This window comes from Heterodontus francisci, chromosome 10 (genome assembly GCF_036365525.1).
Source record: "Heterodontus francisci isolate sHetFra1 chromosome 10, sHetFra1.hap1, whole genome shotgun sequence".
Taxonomy (NCBI): domain Eukaryota; kingdom Metazoa; phylum Chordata; class Chondrichthyes; order Heterodontiformes; family Heterodontidae; genus Heterodontus; species Heterodontus francisci.
Genome location: NC_090380.1, coordinates 81,820,880 through 81,846,560, shown reverse-complemented (window position 1 = coordinate 81,846,560; position 25,681 = coordinate 81,820,880). Strand labels below are relative to the sequence as shown.

At 43.9% G+C, this 25,681-nt stretch overlaps 1 protein-coding gene across 3 annotated transcripts in view; it reads left to right on the top strand.

Annotated features, from left to right (window-relative positions):
- LOC137374575 (E3 ubiquitin-protein ligase DZIP3-like) overlaps positions 1 to 23,850 on the top strand; it is a 153,449-nt gene extending 129,599 nt beyond the window's left edge. For all 3 annotated transcript variants that reach the window (XM_068040875.1, XM_068040876.1, XM_068040873.1), the window contains one exon: positions 20,487 to 23,850. The gene's annotated coding sequence lies outside the window, so the exon portion shown is untranslated. The remainder of the gene's footprint in view (positions 1 to 20,486) is intronic.
- The last annotated feature ends 1,831 nt before the right edge of the window (positions 23,851 to 25,681 follow it).

Genomic DNA, 25,681 nt, shown 5'->3' with positions numbered 1-25,681 from the left:
AAATGTTACTTGCCACTTATCAGCTCAAGCCTGGATATTGTCCAGGTCTTGCTGCATTTCTACAGAGACTGCTTCAGTATCTTTGGAGTCGCAAATGGTGCTGAACAACTGTGCAATCATCAGCGAACATCCCCACTTCTGACCTTATGATGGAGGGAAGGTCATTGATGAAGCAGCTGAAGATGGTTGGGCCTAGGACACTATCCTGAGGAACTCCTGCAGTGATGTCCTGGAGCTGAGATGATTGGCCTCTAACAGCCACAACCATCTTCCTTTGCACTAGGTATAATTCCAACCAGCAGAGAGTTTCCTCCCTGATTCCCATTGACTCTAGTTTTGCTAGGGCTCCTTGATGCCATACTTGGTCAAATGCTGCCTTGATGTCAAGAGCAGTCACTCTCATCTCACCTCTGGAGTTCAGCTCTTTTGTCCATGTTTGAACCAAGGCTGTAATGAGGTCAGGAGCTGAGTGGCCCTGGCGGAACCCAAGCTAAACGTCACTGAACTGGTTATTGCTAAGCAAGTACCGCTTGATAACACTGTCAATGACACCTTCCATCACTTTACTGATGATCGAGAGTAGACTGATGGGGCAGTAATTGGCCTGGTTGAATTTGAATTTGTCCTGCTTTTTGTGTACAGGACATACCTGGGCAATTTTCCACATTGCTGGGTAGACGCCAGTGTTGTAGCTGTACTGGAACAGCTTGGCTAGGGGCACGGCAGGTTTTGGAGTGCAGATCTTCAGTACTATTGCCGGAATGTTGTCAGTGCCCGCCGTCTTTGCAGTATCCAGTGCCTTCAGTCGTTTCTTGATATCACATGGAGTGAATCAAATTGGCTGAAGACTGGCATCTGTGAAACTGGGGATTTCAGGAGGAGGCAGAGATGGATCATCAACTCGGCACTTCTGGCTGAAGATTGTTGCAAATGCTTCAGCCTTATCTTTTGCACTGATATGCTGTGCTCCCCCATCATTGAGGATGGGGATATTTGTGGAGCCACCTCCTCCTGTTAGCTGTTTAATTGTCCACCACCATTCATGACTGGATGTGGCAGGACTGCAGAGCTTAGATCTGATCTGTTGGTTGTGGGATCGAATAGCTCTATCGCATGCTGCTTATGCTGTTTAGCACGCAAGTAGTCTTTGGTTGTAGCTTCACCAGGTTGACATCTCATTTTGAGGTATGCCTGGTGCTGCTCCTGGCGTGCCCTCCTGCACTCTTCATTGAACCAGGGTTGATCCCACGGCTTGCTGGTAATGGTAGAGTGGGGGGTATGCCGGGCTCTGTGGTTACAGATTGTGGTTGAGTGCAATTCTGCTGCTACTGATGGCCCACAGCGCCTCATGGATGTCCAGTTTTGTATTGCTAGATCTGTTTGAAATCTATCACAATTAGCACAGTGGTAGTGCCAAACAACACTATGGAGAGTATCCTCAATGTTAAGACAGGACGTCGTCTCCACAAGGAATGTGTGGTGGTCACTCCTACCAATACTTACATGGACAGATGCATCTGCGGCAGACAGATTGATGAGGATGAGGTCACATATGTTTTTCCCTCTTGATTCCCCACCACCTGCCACATTCGCAGTCTAGCAGCTATGTCCTTTAGGACTCAGCCAGCTCGGTTAATGGTGGTGCTACTGAGCCACTCTTTGTGATGGACATTGAAGTCCCCCACCCAGAGTACATTCTGCGCCCTTGCCACTCTCAGTCCTTCCTCCAAGTGGTGTTCAGCATGGAGGAATATTGATTCATCAGCTGAGGGGTGACAGTGGTAATCAGCAGGAGGTTTCCTTGCCCATCTTTGACCTAATGCCATGAGACTTCACGGGCTCCGGAGTCGATGTTGAGGACTCCCAGGGCAACTCCCTCCCGACTGTGTATACCACTGTGTCACCACCTCTGGTGGGTCTGTCATAGAGTCTTTATTAACATAGAGTCATTTACGGCATAGAAGGAGGACATTCGGCCCATCCTGCCAGTGGGACAGGACATACCTGGGGATGGTGATGGCAGTGTCTAGAACATTGTCTGCAAGGTATGATTCTGTGAGTATGACTATGTCAGGCTGTTGCTTGACTAGTCTGTGGGACAGCTCTCCCAACTTTGGTGCAAGCCCCCAGACCTGAGTAAGGAGGACTTTACAGGGTCGACAGGGCTGGGTTTGCCATTGTCGTTTCCAGTGTAACGTCAATGCCAGGTGGTCCATCCGGTTTCATTCCTTATTCACTTTTTAGCCGTTAGGTACAACTGAGTGACTTGCTAGGCCATTTCAGAGGGCATTTTAAGAGTCAACTGCATTGCTGTGGGTCTGGAGTCACGTGTAGGCCAGACCCGGTAAGGATGGCAGATTTCCTTCCTTAAAGGACTTTAGTGAACCAGATGGGTTCTTACAACAATCAACAATGGTTTCATGGTCACCATTAGACTAGCTTTTTAATTCCAGATTTTTTTATTAATTGAATTCAAATTCCACCTTCTGCCATGATGGAATTCCAATCCACGTGCCCAGAGCAATACCCTGGGTCTCTGGGTTACTAGTCCAGTGACAATATCACTACACCACTACCTCCCCATAATTGTCCACAACCATTCATGACTGGATGCAATGACTACAGAGCTGTGATCTGATCCATTGTTTGTGGGATCGCTTAGTTCTATCTATAGCAGGCTGCTTTCACTGTTTAGCATGTATGTAGTCCTGTACTGTAGGTTCACTGGGTTGGCACCTCATTTTTAGATACACCAGTTTCTGCTCCTGGTATACTCTTCAACACTAAGCATTGAACCAATGTTGGTCCCCCGGTTTGATGGTAATGGTAGAGTAGGCGATATGTCGGGCCATGAGGTTACTTATTGTGGTAGAATACAATTCTGCTGCTGCTTATGGACCAAAGCACCTCATGGATGCCCAGTTTTCAACTGCTAGATCTGTTCTGAATCTATCCCAATTAGCACAGTTGTAGTGCCACACAACACGATGGAGGGTCTCCTCAGTGTGAATGCAGAACTTTGTCTCCACAAGGACTGTGCGATGGTCACTCCTACTAATACTGTCATGGACAGACACATCTGTGACAGGTAGATTGGTGAGGGTAAAGTCAAATAGGTTTTTCCCTTGTGTCTCACCACTTGCCACATACCCAGTCTGACCGATATGTCCTTCAGGACTCGGCCATCTCAGTCAATAATGGTGCTGTCGAGTTACTCTTGGTGGTGGGCATTGAAGCCCCACCCAAAGCACATTCTCATAGAATCATAGAATGGTTACAGCCTGTTGTGTCCATGCTGGCTCTCTGCAAGAGCAACTCACCTAGTCCCACTCCCCTGCCTTTTCCCCATAGCCCTGCAATTTGTTTTCTCTTCAGATAATTATCCAGTTCTCTTTTAAAGGCCTGATTCTATCTGCCTCCACCACACTCTCAGGCAATGCATTCCCGATCCTAACCACTTGCTGCGTAAAAAAGGTTTTTCTCATGTCGCTGTTGCTTCTTATGCCAATCACCTTAAATCAGTGTCCAATGGTTCTGGACCCTGAACCAATGAGGATAATTTCTTCCTATCTACATTGTCCAGATCCTTCATGATTTTGAACAGCTCTATCAAATCTCTTCTTAATCTTCTTTTCTCCAAGGAGTATAGACCCAGGTTCTCAAACTTATCCACGCAACTGAAGTTCCTCATCCCTGGAACCATTCTCATGAACTTTTTCTGCATCCTCTTAACATAATTCTGAAGTGTGGTGCCGAATCAGTGTTTTATACAGGTTTATAACTTCCTTGTTTTTGTATTATATGCCCCTATTTATAAAATCCAGGATCCCATATGATTTATTAACTGCTTTCTCATTCTGTCCTGCAACCTTCAATGATTTGTGCACGTATACCCCCAGGTCCCTCTACTCCTGCACCCCCTTTTAGAATTGTACCCTTTAATTTATATTGCCTCTCCCTGTTCTTCCTGCCAAATAAACACTTCACACTTTTCTGCATTAAATTTCTGCCACTTGTCCACCCATTCTCCCAGCCTGTCTATGTCCTCTTGATGTTTATCAGTATCCTCCTGACAGTTCACAATGCTTCCAAGTTTTATGTTATCTGCAAATTAATATATATCAAGAAAAGCGGGGAGCCCAGCACTGACCCCTGGAGGACCCCACTATATACCTTCCTCCAGTCAGAAAAACAACCATTCACCACTACTCTCTGTTTCCTGTCACTCAACTAATTTCGTATCCAGGTTGCTACTGTCCCGCTTATTCCATGGGCTCTAACTTTGCTGACAAGCCTGTTATGTGGCACTTTATCAAATGCCTTTTGGAAGTCCATGTACACCACATCAACCGGATTATCCTCATCAACCCTCTCTGTTACCTCATCAAAAAACTCTAGCAAGTTAGTTAAACATGATTTTCCCTTAACAAATCCATTCTGGCTTTCCTTAATTTATCCACATTTGTCCAAATGACTATTAATTTTGTCCCTAATTATTATTTCTAAAAGCTGTCCCACAACCAAGGTTAAACTAACTGGCCTTTAGTTTCTGGGCCTGTCCTTACACCCCTTTTCGAACAAGGGTGTAACATTTGCAATTCTCCAGTCCTCTGGCACCACACTTGTATCTAAGGCGGACTGGAAGATTATGGCCAGTGCCGCTGCAATTTGCACCCTTACTTCCCAAAGTATCCTTGGATGCAACTCATCTGGTACTAGTCCTGGTATAGGCAGCCTATCTAATAACACCTCTTTGTCAATTGTTAGCCCATTCAGTGTCTCAACTACTTCCTCTTTCACCATGACTTGGGCAGTATCTTCTTCCTTGGTAAAGACAATTGCAAAATACTTATTTAGTATCTCAGCAATGCCCTCAGTCTCCATGTGTAAATCCCCTTTTTGGTCCCTAATCAGCCCCACTCCTCCTTTTACCTCCCGTTACTATTTATGTGCCTATAGAAGACTTCTAGATTCCCTTTTATGTTACCCACGAGCCTCTTCTTATACTCTCACTTTGCTTCACTTGTTTGTTTTTTTCCCTTTCTCCTCTGAACCACCTATTATGTGACACTTTATCAAATTTAGAAGTCCATATACACCTTGTCAACTGTATTACCCTCATCAATCCTCTCCGTTGGTAACATTTTAGAATTGGTAGGATATATTAATAATGTTAAAGTAGATTAGTTTTGGTAAGTGGATATCACAGGCAAGCAGGTATATGATTAGCTGGGTAAGACTTCGGAGCTACAAACAGCAGGAGAAGGGAGAGAGTGCGGCAAGGCACAAGGAGCTAGTTGGTAAGTATCTGGTGGTATTTTTCTTCCTTTCTGATTTTTATATTTTCTCTACCATTTAGGTCTATCTACTAAGTAGAAGCTAAAATACCAGTAGTCAACAGGTGGTTACCCGTTTGGTCGTTCTATTTATAACCATTTTATTGTGTGGTTATGACCAGGTGAGAAAGGTGTCTGGGGGTCCCTCTCAGCCTTCACCTGGTCTTACCGTAACAGGGTTTAATTTTTAACACACCATGTTTTTAGCTCCCCTTTGGTGAATCCTTGTTCACCGCTTTACAATTATAAGGCAAAGAAACCAGAACAAACAGGTTTTCTTAGGTTTAAAGAAGAAAAGTTGAAATTTATTAAACTTAAACTCTAATTCGGTTGATGCCTACGGATACAGATGTTTCCACGCTAGCATGCATACGCGATATACATATGCAAATAGAGACAGAAAAGAGCAGAAGAAAAATAAAGTGAAAAGGTTTGAGGCAATATATGAAGAGTTTTTGCTACGGGTCTTTGAGCTCACTGTAGAGTCCTTGATTGTAGGTAGATCTTGCTTTTCGTTGGGGTCCAGTATTATTCTTTAACCTTGTTTGCTGTAGGAGACTTTTCTCTTGGGGTTCATGTGTCTTCAGTGGATTCAGAGGCTTGTGAGAAAGAGATGGGAGCAGACAGGAGAGATCTTCTCAGTCCAGGAGCAAACAGTCTTTCTGAGTTCAAACTCTCTGTGGCGAGTTCAAAAAAACTGGAACAGCCAGTTAGTCATGTGACCAGCTGGTCAAACCAGTCCTGGCCCTTGTGGATTGTAACCTCCTTAGCAGGCCCTGGATTGCGCTTCCTCACATTCGATATCTGTTAATATGTAAATGTTTTTTTCCAGCCTCAGCTGATCTGTTTAAAAAGTAATTTCCTCGCTCCAACAACAGTTAAAAATCAATGTTCATGACAAAATTGATATGACTCATTCTTGGCAGATTGGGGCCTAGCATGACCATGTTTATTTAACTTCCAATTTTTAGTGCAGTAAAAAAATAATTCGAGGCATGGCAGGGCTGCTCACATCTTTCAAATGCACATCTTGTGCCATGTGGGGATTGCAAGACCCTACCCATATCCTGGACAACTACATGTGCAGAAAGTGCCACTAAATGCAAAAACCCAAGCGCCGAATCTTGGAACTTGAGGAGCAGCTGTGGTCACTGAGGTGCATTTGCAATGATGAGAGATAAGTGGATAGCAAGTTTCAGGAGGTGGTCATCCCACAGCTTAAGAGAGTGCAGGCAGAGAGGGACTGGGTGGCTGTCAGCCAAACAAGAAGGAGAAGGCAGGTAGTGCTCGAGTCCGTGGAGGGCATCCCACTTTTTAACTGGTATTCAGTTCTGAGTACCGATGGGAGAGAGGGTTCCTCTGGAGAGTACAGAGAGAGACATAACCAGAGCACGATGGGTGGCTCAGCTATGCAGTGAGGGAGGAGTAAAGACAGGAGAGCAATAGTGGTAGGGGCTTCTATAGTTAGGGAACAGACAGGCGTTTCTGTGGTCGCAGACGTGATTCCGGGATGGTATGTTGCCTCCTTGGTGCAAGGGTCATGGATAACATCGAGCAGCTACAGGGCATTCTGGAGGGTGAGGTGCACAGCCAGAGGTTGTGGTCCACATTGGTACCAAAGATATCGGTAGAAATAGGGATGAGGTGCTGCAGGCTGAGTTTAGGGAATTAGGAAAGAGATTAGCAAGCAGGACCTCAAAGGTGGTAATCTCCGTATTACTCCCAAGGCCACGTGCTAGTGAGTATAGAAATAGGAGAATACACCAGATGAATATGTGGATGGAGAGATGGTGCAGGAGGGAGGGCTTCAGATTTCTGGGACATTGGGACCGGTTCTGGGGAAGGTGGGACCTGTACAAGCTGAACAGGACTGGGACAAATATCCTTGCAGGAAGGTTTGCTAGTGCTGTTGGGGATGGTTTAAACCAGCTTGGCGGGGGATGGGAACCTGAGGCAATTTGAGATGGGACAAATTCAGGGCAGGGAACGGGAGGCAGAAAATTAGCGAGTGACTCTGAAAGACAGAAGAATCAACGGTTAAAATGTGTGCAGCACAGGAATTTGGGAGTGTTAAAAGGTATTTATTTAAATGCAAGGAGTATAGCAAATACAGTGGCCCAGTGGTTAGCACTGCAGCCTCACAGCTGCAGGGACCCGGGTTCAATTCTGGGTACTGCCTGTGCGGAGTTTGCAAGTTCTCCCTGTGACCATGTGGGTTTTCGCCGGGTGCTCCGGTTTCCTCCCACAGCCAAAGACTTGCAGGTTGATAGGTAAATTGGCCATTGTAAATTGCCCCTAGTATAGGTAGGTGGTAGGGAATATGGGATTACTGCAGGGTTAGTATAATGAGTGGTTGTTGATTGGCACAGACTCGGTGGGCCGAAGGGCCTGTTTCAGTGCTGTATCTCTAAATAAATAAATATAATAAAGCCTATGAGCTGAGGGCACAGATAGACACATGACAACATGATAGCATTGCTAGAACAGAAAAAGCTTAAAGAGGGGCAAACATGGCAGCTCAATATCCCTGGATATAGAGTTTACAGGCAGGATAGAGAGGGGGGTTAAAAAAGGAGGGTGTGTAGCATTATTGGTTAAGGAATCAATGACAGCTGTGAGGAGGAATGATATGCTAAATAAATCATCAAATGAGGCCAAATGGGTTGAGCTCAGAAATTAAAAAAGGGGCAGCCACACTACTAGGAGTGCATTATAGACCCCCAAATAGTGAGAGGGAGATAGAAGAATAAATATGTAGGCAAATTTCTGTGTGCAAAAACAATAGGGCAATAATATTTGGAGATTTCAACTACCCTAATATCAACTGGGATACAAACAGTGTGAAGAGCACAGAGGGCACAAAATTCTTGAACTGCATTCAAGAGAACTTTTTTAGCCAGCACATAACAAACCCAATGAGAGGGTTGCAGTTCTAGATTTAGTCTTTGGTAATGAAGCTGGGCAAGAGGATGAAGTAGCAGTGGGTGATCATTTTGGATAATGACCATAATACAGTTAGATTTAGCATAATCTTGGAAAAGGACAAAGATAGAACAGGAATAAAAGTTCTAACTTGGGGGAAGGCAAATTTTACAAAGCTGAGAGGTGGCGAAAGTGGACTGGATACAGCTACTTGAAAGAAAATCAGTGGTAAACCAGTGGGAGGCATTCAAAAGCGAGATTCTACAGGCACAGTGTAGGCATGTCCCCACAAAGATAAATGATGGTATGGCCAAATCTAGAACCACCTGGTTATCTAGAAGTGTGCAGGGTAAGTTAAAGCAGAAAAAGAAAGCTTATGACGGTCACAAAAAACTTAATACTTCAGAAAGCCCAGAGGAGCATTGCAGGGGTGAAGTATAAAAGGAAATAAGGAAAGCAAAGAGAGGATAACTAAGGAAAGGGTAGGGCCTATCAGAGATATACAAGGGTGGATGCCGAAGATGTGGGCGGGAGTCTGAATGAGTTTTTTGTCTCTGCCTTCACAAAGATGAGGGATGATGTAGACATTGTATTAAAAAAGGAGGAGTGTGAAATATTAGATACAAGCATAAAGAGAGAGAAAGTACGAGAGGGTCTGATATGCTTGAAAGTGGATAAATCGCCAGGGCCGGATGGATTGTATCCCAGATTGTTAAAGAAAACCAGAGAGGAAATAGCGGATGCTCTGAGGATCATATTCAAATCCTTACCGGATACAGGTGAGGTACCAGAGGGTTGGAGGTCTGCAAACATTGTACCATTGTTTAAAAAGGGTGCGAGGCATAGACCAAATAATTATAGGCCAGTCAGTCTGAATTATTAGAATCAATTCTAAGAGATAGGATAAACTGTCACTTAGAAAGGCATGGATGAATCAAGGATAGTCCGCATGGATTTGTTAAGGAAAGGTCATGTCCTACTAATTAAATTTTTTGAGGAAGTAACAAGGAGGATTGATGAGGGTAGTTCAGTGGATGTGGTTTATATGGATTTTAGTAAGGCATTTGACAAGGTCCCACATGGCAGACTGGTCAGAAAAATAAAGACCCATGGGATACAGGGTAATGTGGCAGATTGGATCCAAAATTGGCTCAGTGACAGGAAACAAATGGTAATGGTTGATGGGTCTTTTTGAGAATGGAAGGTGGTTTCCAGTGGAGTTCCACAGGGTTCAGTGTTGGGTCCCTTGCTGTTTGTGGTATACATTAATGATTTGGACTTAAATGTGGGAGGCATAATTGGGAAATTTGCTGATGACACAAAAATTGGCCGTGTAGTTAATAGTGAATAGGATAGCTGTAGACTCCAGAATTATATCAAAGGTTTGGTTGAGTGGACAGAAAAGTGGCAAATGGAATTCAATCCAGAGAAGTGTGAGGTAATGCATTTGGGGAGGGCAAACAAAGCAAGGGAATACACAATAAATGGGAGGATATTGAGAGGGGTAGAAGAAGTGAGAGACCTTGGAGTGCATGTCCACAGGCCCCTAAAGGTGGCAGGACGGGTAGGTAAAGTGATAAAGAAGATATATGGAATGTTTTCCTTTATTGGACGAGGTATAGAATACAAAAGCAGGGATGTAATGCTGGAACTTCATAAAATGCTGGTTAGGCCACAGCTGGAGCACTGCGTACAGTTCTGGTCACAATACAGGAAGGACATAATTGCTCTGGAGAGAGTACAGAGGAGATTTACAAGAATGTTGCCAGGGCTGGAAAATTGCAGCTATGAGGAAAGATTGGATCAGCTACGGTTGTTTTCCTTAGAACAAAGGAGACTGAGAGGTGACTTTATAGAGGTATACAAAAGTATTAGGGGCCTAGATAGAGTAGACAGGAAGGACCTGTTTCCCCCAGTGGAGAGATCAATTACCACGGGGAACAGATTTAAGGTGATTGGTGGAAAGATTAGAGGGGACATGAGGAAAAACTTTTTCACCCAGAGGGTGGTGCGTATCTGGAATTCACTGCCAGGAACGGTGGTGGAAGCAGAAACCCTCAATTCTTTTAAAAGGTTCCTGGACCTGCACCTGCACCTGCACCTGAAGTGTTGTAACTGGCAAGGCTATGGAACAGGTGCTGGAAGGTGGGATTAGATTAGGCAGCTAGTGTTTTCAGCCGAAGCAGACACGATGGGCTGAATGGCTTCTTTCTGTGCCGTAACTTTTCTATGGTTCCATGGTTCTATCTATATTCAGCCTGGTTCTCATTTATATTATCCACCTGATATCTGTCATTCTGCTTCATCTTAGTCTCATTCTCATTATCCAGGGAGCTCTGGATCTGTTTGTCCTACCTTTCTTCCTCGTGGGAATGTACCTTGACTGTAACCAAGCTATCCTCTCTTTAAAAGTAGCCCATTGTTCAGTTACAGTTTTGCCTTCCAATCTTTGGGTCAGATTTTATTCCGGCGACGGGTTCGCAGCAACAGGCCGGAAGGCAGGGGGCAACCCCACTTCGGCCCTCTGTTGGACCCCGGTGCTATTTAACAGCAGGCTGGCAATTACCTGCCCGCTGTCAAGGTCACTGTCTGTTTAAGGGATGAGGTCCTGTCTTCAGAGCTGCCAGCTAATCGCAGGGCCAGCAACTCTGCAGTACCGGCAGCACCACTTGAAGCGGTGGCAACTGCTGGTACTGCAGGAGGTCCTGCAGAGTAGAAGATTGATGAAGACCCCAGGAGAGGTAAATGGGGTCAGGGGCACTGGGGCCATTCAGCTAGACCTCGGCAATGGGATGGCAGGGGTCCTTCCCGGGAGGGCTTCCATCGCCACCGGGGGGCCTCCATGGGTCTTGGATTACCTCCAAAAGAGGGACCCGCCTACCCGGCTAGGAGGCCGCCAGGTTTTTCCTGGTGACATAGCCCCATGGCGACTGGCCCCACCGCCTTCAATAAAATTGATGTGAAGGCGGTGAGAGGCCCTTAATGACTTAGAGGAAAGGACAGAGTGTAGTGTATCCAAATTTGCTGACGATACAAAAATAGGTGGGAAGCCATGTTCAGATGATGACACAAAGAATCTGCAAAGGGATATAGATAGGTTAAGTGAGTGGGCAAAAACTTGGAAGATGGAGTTCAATGTGGGGATGTGTGAGGTAATCCACTTTGGTAGGAAGAATAAAAAGGCAGATTATTATTTAGATGGAGAAAGACTACAAAATACTGCAGTACAGAGGGATCTGGGTGTTCTTGTACATGAAACACAAAAGGTTAGCAGCAAGTATTTAGGAAGGCAAATGGAATTTTGGCCTTTATTGCTAGGGGGTTGGAGTTTAGAAATGGGGAAGTCTTGTTACAACTGTACAGGGTGTTGGTGAGACCACACCTGGAGTGCTGCGTGCAGATTTGGTCCCCGTATTTAAAGAAGGATATCCTAGCATTGGAGGAAGTTCAGAAAAGGCTCACTAGGCTGATTCCTGAGATGAAGGGGTTGTCTTATCAAGAACGGCTAAATAGATTAGGCCTTTATTCATTGGAGTTTAGAAGAATGAGAGGTGATCTTATAGAAACATATGATTTTAAGGGGGCTCGACAGGGTAGAAGTTGAGAAGATGTTTCCACTAGTGGGGGAATCTCGAACCAGGGGACATAGTTACAGAATAAGAGGGGCACACATTTAAAACTGAGATGCAAAGGAATTTCTTCTCTCAGAGGGTGGTGAAACTCTGGAATTCTTTATCTCAGAGAGTTGTGGAGGCTAGGTCTCGAAATGTATTTAAGTTGGAGGTAGATAGATTTTTGAAATCTCGGGAAGTCAAGGGTTAGGCAGAGCAGGCCCGAAAGAGAAATTGAGGCCTGGGACAGATCAGCCATGATCTTATTGAATAGCGGGGCAGGCTTGAGGGGCTGAATGGCCTACTCCTGCTCCTATTTCTTATGTTCTTAAGTGGCCATTAATTGGACACTTAAGGGCCTCATTTGGCCTGGGCTGGGGAAGGCTATCCTCGGCCCAGACTAAGTTGGAAGGCGTCGGGAAGGCGACTGGCACTCCACCCCTGCCTTCCCACACACTTTTATGGGCCAGTCCCACCTCCATTCCTGTCCTTCGGGGCCCATAAAACTCAGCCCCAATTTGATTCAAATTTACTTGGGCCAGATCTTACTCCATTGAAGTCAGCCCTCCCCAAATTAATTTTCTTTATTCTGGATTGCTTCTTGTCTTTTCCATAGCTAATCTAAATGCTATGATCACTGTCCCCTAAATGTTCTCCTACTGTCACTTGATTCACTTGATCCACCTCATTCCCCAGAAGAAGTGAACAAAGAGGATATTGGCTTTGAGAAGGACACTGGGAGATCAAACTTATTGCAGCTGGGAGGAGTTTGAGACTTTTAACTGCAAGGATACCTTTTCAATGAGAACACTGTGTAACATATAAATGTGGTGTGGAGTTTTTGAGTGTGTTAAAGGGAAATACCTTTCTCTGTAATTTAGTGTATTTGCTACCTACTAAATACTGTTAGTCAATGTTGATTTTGAGTTTAGTTATTGTAAAAGTCTTAAAACGTGAAATCTTGTTGGGCAGTCCTTTAATCGGTTTGGGGAGTTCATATCTCTTGTTTTAAAGTTAATGGTCTCTACTGGGATCATAACAAATTTGTGACTTGTCCAGAATTCGAATTGCTCACGATTAGGCTTTAAACAAGTGCACTGGAATTTGCTAGAATTTAAACACACATGCTTTGACAATTTATTTGGCTGTACTCGTAAAGAAAAGGTAGCATATCTACTTTTAACTCTCAAGCCTTTGTGGAGAGAGATTTGTCTCTCAATGACTTAACACAGTTAACACTGGATGTGCTAAAGGCTGTAGTAGAGCAAGTGGGGGTTAGTTTAAAATCAAAAGCTAAAAGGACAGATCTTGTTGAAGTGTTAGCTTGCATTTTAACCTTGAGGAGGAAAAGAGTGATCTTGGTAGCACTCAGACTGAGTTGGCTAGCACTCAGTTACAAATGAGGCGACTGGAACCTGAAAAAGAGAAAAGGAAAGGAAAGAAAAAGACAGGATATTACAATTTGAAATGAGAAAACTTAAATTAGAATATCACCAGAAAGAAAAAGAAATAGACTTACAAAGAGAAAGAGAAGACATGAAATTTGTACTGGACAAGGAAAAGCTTACATTACATGTACGGTGGGTGGCAGAAAGGCTTGAGGATAACCCAGATGAATTTTATCGTAGTTTTGATTTGGCAAGGACTATTTGCTTAGTGCCTAAATTCAGTGAGAAAGGAGTGTAAATGTACTTTGTCACCTTTGGAAAAATTGCTAAAAAGTTGTCATAGCCAAAAGAAAGTTGGACAATTTTATTACACTGTGTGTTAATGGGAAAAGCATTAGAGTTATATTCAACACTGAGAGGAACAGTCAAGTGACTATAAAATGGTTGGAACTGTTGTTCTCAATGGCTATGAATTGGCACCAGAGGCTTACAGACAAAAACTCAGGATTTTTTTTTTTTAAAAGGTCAAACATATATAAAATTTACTAGAGAGAAGGAAATAGTGTTTGAGAGGTGATATAGGTCAGTAAAGATTGTGCAAGACTTTGTGAACCTTAGGGAAGTATTGCTAATGGAAGAATTTAGATATAGTGTCCCTTTAGGAATAAAGTCCCACCTGGAAGAACGTAAAGTTGGTAAAATAAGAGATGCCACAATAATGGCAGATGATTATGAATTGACCCACAAAAGCAATAGTTACAGGCCCAGTTTGGAAACTTTCGGAGAAATTAGAGAGACAGCAGGTTTGACAAGGAAAAGACCTTCTAGTTTTAGTGAGAGAAAGGGTAAAGGAGAGGATACAAGCAATCCTCAGAGTAGTAAGAGAGATAATCAGGAGACTAGTATGAAGTCAAAAGGACCAATGTGTTATGTTTGAATTAAAGAGGGCAAATAAAATCAGAATGCTGGAAGTTAAAAGGCAAACCAGTAGCTGAGGTAGGTTTACCAAAAACCTATCCTGAGAAGGATACCCCAGTAGGAGTTGCTGCTGACAAGCTAATTAGCCTTGGTGATTTTAAATAATGAGCAGAGGTGTTCTCCCCTATGTGCTGATGAATCTGATTAATTAAATCAGGTCCCTGAAGGTTATAGAAGTTTTGTGTTCAAGAGTAAGGTGTCTCAATATCTGTCTGGTGAGGCAGACAAGTCAATTGTTCTGCTTAGAGATATGGGACAACCCAGTCATTAATGGTGGCAAAGGATGTGAATTTTCTGCCAAGTAGTTCAATGAATGTTAAAGTCCTTGTGCAGGGCATTAAGGGAGGTTATTTATCCATTCTGTTGTATAAGGTTAATTTATAATGTGACTTAGTCACCAGTCATCCCCTATTTGCATATTGAAGTGGTGGATTTGTTGCTAGGAAATGACTGGGGGTAAGGTATTGGTGTCTCCAGTAGTTTCAGAAAAGCCAGTTGAGGTTGGTGAAACTGAGGTTTTGCAGGAAGAATTTCTCAGAATATTTCCAGATTGTGTAGTGACTAGGTCCCAGGCTCATCGGGCTGAACAATATAAGGCAGAGTCAGAGACAAGCTGGATGTCTGGCTGGCTGAAACCTCTTTCAGGAATTTAAGTAGTGAGGCTGAATTGTTTAGCAGATCATCTTTGAGGCACAACAGGCAGACCCCAATTTAGAGAAAATATCTCTGACTGTGTTTTGAGATAGGGGTTGAGCAAATCCTTGAGTGTTATTATGTCAAGAATGATATAATGAGAAAGTGGAGATCTCACCAGCAGCCAGCTGATGAGAATTGGAGTGTGGTCCATCACATTGTTGTCCCTCCCTGCTTTTGCAGTGAAATTTTGATAATTCCCGATGGTCAAATTTCATGTCAGGGGTATTTCAAGAGGTCATGTGTAATTTGGCAGTGAAGCTGCTCAAATTTTCTGCTTATCGCCAAGGTGCTTTGGAAAGATATCACCAAACCCTAAAGTGTATGATTAAAGCTTATTGTTTAGAGTATCCCCATGACTGAGATAAGGAATATAGTTTTTATTATTTGCCACCAGGGACACACAAGATGAGTCTATTGCTTTCAGTACATTCGAATTGGTCTATGGTATGAAGTTAAAGGTCCCCTTAAACTCATTAAAGTGAGATTTTTAGCACAGGAGGAGGAAACTACCCTCTTAGATTATGTGTCAGATTTTCGAGAGAGAATCACAAAAGCTTATGATGTGGCTAGAGAGCGTCTCAAGCTTTCTCAGCAAGTGATGAAAACCCAAGCAGATAGAACAGCTAAAGCACCTAGTTTGCAACCTGGTGATAGGGTGCTCATTTTGTTGCCTTTGCCCAGGGAACCATTGAAAGCTAGGTTCAGTGGACATTACTTCATTGAGAGGAAACTCAGTGAGCTGAACTATTTGGTTAGTACCCTAGACCAGGGTTGTCCAACATACGGTCCGCAGGCCAGGTTCCGGCCAGTCAAACGTTTCCACCTGGCCCACGAGTGTAAACTGTTCCCGGGGCCATTCCTCATCCTCACCGTGACTGGAGATGAGAAATTCCCCTTGTCAGTCCAGTTTTTAAACTGTTATGCTGTCAGTTTCACAGGTGACAGCTGCTGACTCGCACACAGTTGCAGAGAGTGGAAAGCCCTTTTAAAGTTCTTTAAAAAGTCAGTTCTTTTGAAAAAGATCATTATCAGTTTCACAGGTAACAGCTGCTGACATCAGTAACAGCCCGTTTCCCCAACAAACTCTGTGTTTTTTGGTGGGTTCTGACTTTTATTTTAAAAAAGCCGGCCAGAAAATCCAGAGTCAGTTCAGAAACAGCTGTTCCCGATGTCGGTAGCTGTCAGCTATGAAACTAACAACGATTTTTTTTTTAGAAGAACTGACTTTTAAAAGATCTTTCAAAGAGCTTTCCAATCTGTGCAACTGTGTGAGAGACAGTGGGAGAGAGAGAGGGTGCAAGGAGGGGAGAGAGAGAAAGAGGGGGAACGTGAGAGAGAGAAGGGGGAACAGAGAGAGAAAGGGGGAGAGAGAGTCAAAGAGTCATTTACTTATGGCACAGAAGGAGGCCATTCTGTCCATCGAGTCCATGTTGGCTCTCCACAGAGCTATGCAGTTAGTCCCACTCCCTAGTTCAATCCGCATGGTCCTGCGTCTATTTCTCTCCGGTGGCCATCCAACATCCTCTTGAAGTCATTGATCATCTCCACTTCCACCACCCTTGTGGACAGCGAGCTCCAGGTCATTACCACCCACTGCGTAAAAAAGTGCTTCCTCATATTCCCCTTGCATCTTTTGCACAAAACTTTCAATCTGTGTCCCCTAGTCCTAGAGGGGAGGGGTGAGGGTGGGGAGAGAGAACGAGACACAGACACACAACGCAGGGACAGGGGGAAGAGAGATCAAGGTCTCTCCGGAAAGGCGGACATCTATCCAGAATACTCTGCATCGCTACATCGACTATGCAGGCAAAAATTGACTATTTATTAAAGCAAAACAATACCAGGAATGTCGCTAAATCAGTTATCAATATAGTGACGAGAAAGTAAGTCAGTAAATTAGTCTTCTCATTCAAAGCTTCTTCACAAAAATGCACATTTGTTGTTGTTTTTATTAGTAAGATAAATGTTTAATGCCTTTATCTTTCGGAATTTGCTCACTGGTTCCCCGGACCAAGCAAAAATTGCAATGCGGCCCTCTGCCTGAAAAGATTGGACAACCCTGCCCTAGACAGACAGAAAAGTCAAAGGGCGTGTCACACGAATATGTTGAAAAGATACTATGACTGTTGTTATGACCGAGGCAGGAGCAATGCTCTGTCAATTCAGTCCCATCACTTCATAGGTCTCAGCATATTATTAATGTTTTCCCACCTAACTGGAAAACAGCCAAATTAAACACTTTATTAACCCCCCAGAATAAAATACACCAAACTAGGTATCCTTAAGCAACAACAAATTAACTATTTATTAATAAACTAAATGTTAAATACTATTAAGATAAATTTATGTCTAAAGACCTTATAACTTCTTATTTAACCTAACCCCCATGCGCGCACACATACATTCAAAAACTATTGATTAATCAGTTTTAAAAATGGTTTTCTTAGAAATAAAATAAGTAGCTGGGTTGTAAGTCCTGGTGGGTTACGTTCCTGGTTGATGAGGTCTCCCAGAGTAGAATAATCAGATGCCACTCAAAGTCTCCAGGCGAATTCAATGAAACAGTCTTTAATAGTCAAAGTATTTCAGCTGTAGCAGGCATCTCACAGTTCTTTCAACGAGGAGCAGGGCAACAGCTCTATTTGGATTTTCAATCTGGCAGTCTTTTGGTAGAAACATTACTGAGAATTTCAGCAAACACAAACAGGCAATAGAGAGTCAATTCTGTAGCAGAGACTTCTTAGAGTTTTGAAGTAAAACAGAATTTACTACCTCCAACAATGAAAATGTTCTTTACAGGGTTTTTTCCTCCATAGGCAAGCACAGTCTGAGCTCAATGTAGATTTTTCTGCTGAGATATAGACAGCTTCTTTTCAGCATGCACACTTCATTGGGCTCCTAGTTCAGGCTGCTTTCAGCCAGTCCCTGCACACAGTTAAATTGAAACATTATAGCACATCTCCTGCTGTTACCCAGGGAACAGGCTGGCTGTGGCACTGTTCTCAAAGAATCTGAAAAAACTTCTCTCTCTGTCTTAAAGGTACACTGTTTTAGACAGAGTCTTAAAGGCACACTGTTTTTAAATAAAGGAGAAAAAAATAGTTCCGTGACACTGTGAACATTTTCAGTCAGTAAATATATGCCAAATAATAGATGAGGATAAGGATAGTGTGACTTTTAATGAGCTGAATGAAGAGGCAGAGACTGAGAACTCCCCTGCAGTGAAACTTACAAACACAGAAGTTTTAGAAAGTTTAGATACAGTTCTACGCTATCGTTCTGAACAACATAAAAAGGACATAGCTAAGCTGCTAAAAGAGTTTAAAGCAGTATGTGCAGATAAGCCAGGTTAAACTCCTGTGACTATTCACGTGGTTGATGTCGGAACAACTACATCCATTAAACAGAACCCTTATTGACTCAATCCTGATAAATTGGCTCAGGTCTGAGAAGAAGTTCAATATATGCTAAAGAGTGATATAATTGAACCCAGTCTAAGGAGCCGGAGTTCTCTGGTTGTGCTGGTACCAAAGCCAGTCAGTTCCAAAAGATTTTGTATTGATTGTTGGAAAGCCAATGCAATAACTAAAACAGACTTTTATCCAATCTCACAACTTGAGGATTATATTGACAGAGTGAGGAATTCAGCCTTTATTAGCAAGACTGTTCTACTGAAAAGATATTGGCAAGTCCGCTTGACTGACCAAGCTAAAGAAGGTTCCGCCTCCATAACCCAGATGGCCTATTTCAGTATAAGGTCATGCCATTTGGTATGAAAAATGCACCGGCCACATTTCAAAGATTGACTAACCAGGTGATTGGTGATCGAACCAACTGTGACACATGGAAGATCATTTTGAACACCTAAAGGCTCTATTTGACAAGGTAGAGAAAGCCAATTTGGTAACAAACTTAGCAAAGAGCGAGGCTAAGGTCACCTATTTAGGGCATATTGTGGGTCAAGGTTAAAGGTCTGCTCAGGTTAGGAAAAAGAAGCCGACCTGCACCCCACCAAACCACAGCGGACCCGAGCCCAACTCGGCCCGGGTCCCTCCGATTTTGCCCCGAGCCTGAGCCTAACCTGACCATCCCTTTACTTACCGGCTGACTCAGAACCTCCAGGAAGCTGCAGCGCATCCGTGATGATGTCATAGTGACGTCACTCGCTCACTGCGCAGACTCAGTTTCGTCCCGGACTCCCAGCTCAGGTAAGTCTTTTAATTTCAATACTTACCAGCAGAGCACTTACCGTGTGTGTCTGGCCTGACCCGACCTAGACTCGGCCCGACCCGACCCGAGCCCGAAAGCCGGACCCGACACATGTCGTCGGGTCCCGTCAGGTTCGGGTCGGGTAGCAGGCCTTTAGTCAAGGTCAAGTCTTGCCTAGAAAAGCTTAGCTTCAGGCAATAATAAAATTTCCATTCCAAAGACAAAAAAGGAGATACTACAATTTCTGGGGATGTGTGGGTTCTACCGAAAGTTCGTTCCTAACTTCAGTACAGTAGTTACCTCACTGACGAATTTGTTGAAGAGAACCACAAAGGTTAAGTGTGCAAAATCATGTCAAATGGTGTTTGAGAAATCAAAGGCTATTTTAATAAATGAATTCATCCTAGCAGTACCAAATTTTTTGCAAGCCCTTTAAAGCGACTATTGATGCTTGTGATATGGGGGTAGGAGCAGTGTTATTCCAAGATGATGTTGCTGGTATCGAACGACTAGCCAGTTAATTACTAGATAAGTACCAAAAGAAGTACTCCACTATTGAAAAGGAGGCTTTAGGTCCCATATTAGCTCTTCAACATTTTGAGGTATTTATCAATAACTGTCATGGGGAAATATCCATTTATACCAACCAAAACCCATTAAGGCTTTTGGAGAAATTCAAGACCAACAATGCCAGATTATTCTGATGGAGTTTAACATTGCAACCATTTACCCTAAGAATTGGACATGCTACAGGAAAGAGCAATGTAACTGCTGCTGCTCTGTCCAGAATTTAAAGAAAGGGTATAGTAGAGGAAAACAACTCAGAAATGTAAAAATATTGTTGTTACCTGTGTAATGTGTAAAACGTTAATGATTGGAATGTTTACAATGTTATATGTTGGTATTGTTGTAGAATAATCATTACTATGGTAATATTTTTTCTTTTTATGGGGAAAGTATTATGAACACTGGACTGAGTAGTGTGGTTATGTTTTAAAAACTGGGATCTTTAATGCAGTGCAAAATGGATATTCGTAGGAGACATGTGACCTCACACCAAATCTGCCCAGAGACAAGCCAGGGTCTTGGTTACCATGAGAACCAGAAACCCAGATCAAAGGCTCTTTTAAAAGCAGGGTGCAAGGTTGTAACACCTAAAGGATAATGGGTTTTGCTCTCCCAGACTCTCAGATCATAAACAGGGAGCTAGATGCAAATTCAAGTTGCAGTTGGTAATATCTGGAAACAAAGGAATACCCAGGTGGTTTTGCTATAGTCAGACTTATGGACTCAGAATTATAAAAGACAAACAACTATTGACTTTTTGATTTGGATAAATTCAACAGATTTGCCGAGGTCTGGAGGAAGGCTGAAAGGAAAATGGAAGACCAACAAGCAGAGAGTGCTTGAAGAGAGAGTGAGAGAAACAGCTCTCTCAGATCACCGAAACAGCAAAAAGCTGCTGAGACGTGAACCCAATTCAAACGTTGAGGTGTGCAGAGGAAAAAAGACCAACATAGTCACCAGATATTCCCTTGTTAACAGAGGTCCAGTTCGAATATGCTCTGAAGAAGTGAGCAAAGAGGACATTGGCTTTGAGAAGGACTGGGAGATCCAACCCATTGCAACTGGGAGGAGTTTGGGACTTTGAACAGCAAGGATACCTTTTTGATGAGAAGATTGTGTAATGTATAAATGTGGTGTGGGGTTTTATAGATTCATAGAGTTATACAGCACAGAAACAGGCCCTTCGGCCCATCATGTCCATGCCGGCCATCAAGCACTTATGCTAGTCATATTTTCCAGCACTTGACCCTTAGCCTTGTATGCTATGGCGTTTCAAGTACTCATCTAAATACTTCTTATATGTTATGAGGATTCCTGCCTCTACCACCCCTTCAGGCAGTGTGTTGCAGATTCCAACCACCCTCTGGGTGACAACATTTTTCCTCAAATCCCCTCTCAACCTCCTTCCCCTTTCCTTAAATCTATGCCGCCTGGTTATTGACACCTCCACTAAGGGAAAAAGTTTCTTCCTGTCTATGCCCCTCGTAATTTTGTATACCTCAATCGGGTCCCCCCTCAGCCTTCTCTGCTCTAAGGAAAACAACCCTAGCCTATCCACTCTCTCTTCATAGCTGAAATGCTCCAGCCGAATGAATGAATTGATGTGTGCATGAACATAGAACATAGAATAGTACAGCTCAGTACAGGCCCTTCGGCCCACGATGTTGTGCCGAACCTTTAATCTACTCTAAGATCTAAGTAACTACCTACCCTTCATTCTACTATCATCCATGTACCTATCCAAGAGTTGCTTAAATGCCCCTAATGTATCTGCTTCTACTACCACCGCTGGCAGCACATTCCACGCACCCACTACTCTCTGTGTAAAGAACCTACCTCTGACATCTCCCCGAAATCTTCCTCCAATCACCTTAAAATTATGCCCCCTGGTGATAGCCCTTTCCACCCTGGGAAAAAGTCTCTGACTATCCACTCTTATCTATGCCTCTCATCATCTTGTACCCCTCTATCAAGTCACCTCTCATCCTTCTTCGCTCCAATGAGAAAAGCCCTAGCTCCCTCAATCTTTCTTCGTAAGACATGCCCTCCAGTCCAGGCAGCATCCTGGTAAATCTCCTCTGCACCTTCTCTAAAGCTTCCACATCCTTCCTATAATGAGGCGACCAGAACTGAACACAATATTCCAAGTGTGGTCGAACCAGGGCCTTATAGAGCTGCAGCATAACCTCGGGGCTCTTAAACTCAATCCCCCCGTTAATGAAAGCCAACACACCATACGCCTTCTTAACAACCCTATCAACTTGGGTGGCAACTTTGAGCGATCTATGGACATGGACCCCAAGATCCCTCTGTTCCTCCACACTACCAAGAATCCTGTCTTTAAGCCTGTATTCTGCATTCAAATTCAACCTTCCAAAATGAATCACTTCCCACTTTTCCAGGTTGAACTCCATCTGCCACTTCTCAGTCCAGCTCTGCATCCTGTCAATGTCCCGTTGCAACCTACAACAGCCCTCCACACTATCCACAACTCCAGCAACCTTCGTGTCATCGGCAAACTTGCTAACCCAGCCTTCCACTTCCTCATCTAAGTCATTTATAAAAATCACAAAGAGCAGAGGTCCCAGAACAGATCCTTGTGGAACACCACTGGTCACCGAGCTCCATGCTGAATACGTTCCATCTACTACCACCCTCTGACTTCTATGGGCCAGCCAATTTTGTATCCAGACAGCGAACTTCCCCTGTATCCCATGCCTCCTTACTTTCTGAATGAGCCTACCATGGGGAACCTTATCAAACGCCTTGCTAAAATCCATATACACCACATCCACTGCTCTTCCTTTATCAATGTGTTTTGTCACATCTTCAAAGAACTCAATAAGGCTTGTGAGGCATGACCTGCCCCTCACAAAGCCATGCTGACTGTCTCTAATCAAACCATGCTTTTCCAAATAATCATAAATCCTGTCTCTCAGAATCCTCTCCAATAATTTGCCCACTACCAACGTAAGACTGACTGGTCTATAATTCCCAGGGTTATCCCTATTCCCTTTCTTGAACAAGGGAACAACATTTGCCACCCTCCAATCATCCGGTACTACTCCCGTGGACAGTGAAGACGCAAAGATCATCGCCAAAGGCGCAGCAATCTCCTCCCTCGCTTCCCGTAATATCCTTGGCCATCCTCTTGTTCCTCACATAAGTGTAGAACGCCTTGGGATTTTCCTTAATCCTACCCGCCAAGACTTTTTCATGTCCCCTTCTAGCTCTCCTAAGTCCATTCTTCAGTTCCTTCCTGGCTACCTTGTAACCCTCTGGAGCCCTGTCTGATCCTTGCTTCCTCAACCTTAAGTAAGCTTCCTTCGTCCTCTTTACTAGCTGTTCCACATCTCTTGTTATCCAAGGTTCCTTCACCCTACCATCCCTTTCCTGCCTCATCGGGACAAACCTATCCAGCAGTCGCTGCAAGTGCTCCCTAAACAACCTCCACATTTCTGTCGTGCATTTCCCTGAGAACATCTGTTCCCAATTTATGCTCCCCAGTTCCTGCCTAATAGCATTGTAATTCCCCCATCCCCAATTAAATATTTTCCCATCCCGTCTGCTCCTGTCCCTCTCCATGACTATAGTAAAGGTCAGGGAGTTGTGATCACTATCACCGAAATGCTCTCCCACCGAGAGATCTGCCACCTGGCCTGGTTCGTTGCCAAGCACCAAGTCCAACATAGCCTCCCCTCTAGTCGGCCCATCTACATATTGAGTCAGGAAACCTTCCTGGACACACCTGACAAACACTGCTCCATCCAAACTATTTGCACTAAGGAGGTTCCAATCAATAGTAGGGAAGTTGAAGTCACCCATGACAACAACCCTGTTACTTCTGCACCTTTCCAAAATCTGCCTCCCAATCTGTTCCTCCATGTCTCTGCTACTATTGGGGGGTCTATAGAAAACCCCCAAGAAAGTGACTGCTCCTTTCCTGTTTCTGACTTCCACCCAGAATGACTCAGTAGACAAACCCTCCTCAACGACCTCCCTTTCTGCAGCTGTGATACCATCCCTGATTAACAATGCCACTCCCCCACGTTTCTCTGTAGTTTAGTGTATTATCTACAAAGTAAATTGAGTTAATGAAAATTTTGATTTTAGTTGTAATAGCAAAAGTTTTAAAATGTGAAATCTCGAGTAATTCTTTAATCAGTCTGGGGAGTTCATATCTCTTGTTTTAAAGTTAATGGTCTCTACTTAGGTTGTAATCATTAGGATAATTTATGTCCCGTTATAACTACTCTATAATTCTTGCACCTCTCTCTAATTTCCTTGCAAATTTGTTCCGCTATATCCTTCCCACTATATGGTGGCCCATAGATTACCCCCAGAAAAGTAATGGTACCTCTATTGTTTCTTAGCTCGAACCAAATATATTCTCTCCTTGACCCCTCTAGGACATCCTCTGTCTCCAGCACTGTACTGTTCTCCTTAATCAATACTGCTACCCATCCTCCTTTCCTTACTTCCCTATCTTTCCTGAACAAGGGTATCCGGGAATATTTAGTATCCAGTCCTGCCCTTTTTTGAGCCAGGTCTCAACTATCGTCACAACATCATATTTCCACGAGGCCAACTGCACCTGCAGCTCACCAGCCTTATTTATCACACTTCATGTATTCATATACATGCACAGTAAACCTACTTTAGACCTTATTACATTCTCTCTTACACTGACCCTACCTAATGCCTTAATATTTCCTCTGTAACGATGTCCCCTCTAATTTTTTTTTGTTGTGCTTGGCCTGTTCATTTAAGTGGGTGGTATCTTTTTTTTTTGCAGAGCTGTGCACACTCAGTATTTTAAAAGGGACGATTTGTGCGCAGCCTGCGCAGTAGCTTTCTGGTTGCAGTTTAGAGGGAACGTTGTTTTGTATCCTTGCTACCCTCAGTGCTGTTCAACATGGTGCAGTACTGATTCATCAGTTGAGGGAGGGCGGTCAGTGGTAATCAGCACCTGATGGATTTATGCCATGAGACTTCATGAGGCCCGGAATCAATGTTGAGGACTCCCAGGGCCACTCCCTCCCACTGTATGCCACTGTGCCGATGCTTCTGGTAGGGCTGCCCTGCCGGTGGGATGGTTTTGGAGGAGTCTGGAACATTGGCTATAAAGTATGATTCTGTGAGTATGACTATGTCAGGCTGTTGCTTGACTGGTCTGTGGTACAGCTCTCTCAAATCTGATACAAGTCCCAGAATGTTAGTAAGGAGGACTTTGCAGTGTCGACAAGGCTGGGTGTGCCTTGTTCATTTGCATGTCTTTATTGATACTGGGTTTTTTAATTGTTTTTTGTCGAGGTTTGATACAACTCAATGGTTTGCTGGCTGGTTAAGAATCAACCACATTGCTATGGGTCTGGAGTCACATAGAAAGAAAAGAAAATTACAGCACAGGAACTGGCCCTTCGGCCCTCCAAGCCTGCGCCGATCCAGATCCTCTATCTAAACATGACGCCTATTTTCTAAGGGTCTGTATCTCTTTACTTCCTGCCCATTTATGTATCTGTCTAGATACATCTTAAAAGATGCGATCGTGCCCGCGTCTACCACCTCCGCTGGCAACGCGTTCCAGGCATCCACCACCCTCTGCGTAAAGAACTTTCCACGCATATCCCCCCTAAACATTTCCCCTTTCACTTTGAACTCATGACCCCTGGTAATTGAATCCCCCACATATGGTATAAGGACATCAAATTTCATTGCCTAAGGGACATTCATGAACCAGATGGATTTTTACGACAATCTGATACTTCCGTGACCTGGAATTCTCCAATTAGTGGCCAGTTAAGGGCCTCTTCTTGCCGTCATTGGTATTTTATCAGCAGCAGATAGCCACTTTGGCACCTGGAGTGGCTGTCCAGTCGAACCGGGTGGCCTCCCTCTGAGCTTGGCGGATGATCCCTCCTGATCGGTCCCTCGAGCAGCATGAGCCGCCCCTGATGGAAGGCCACCCCTGCCC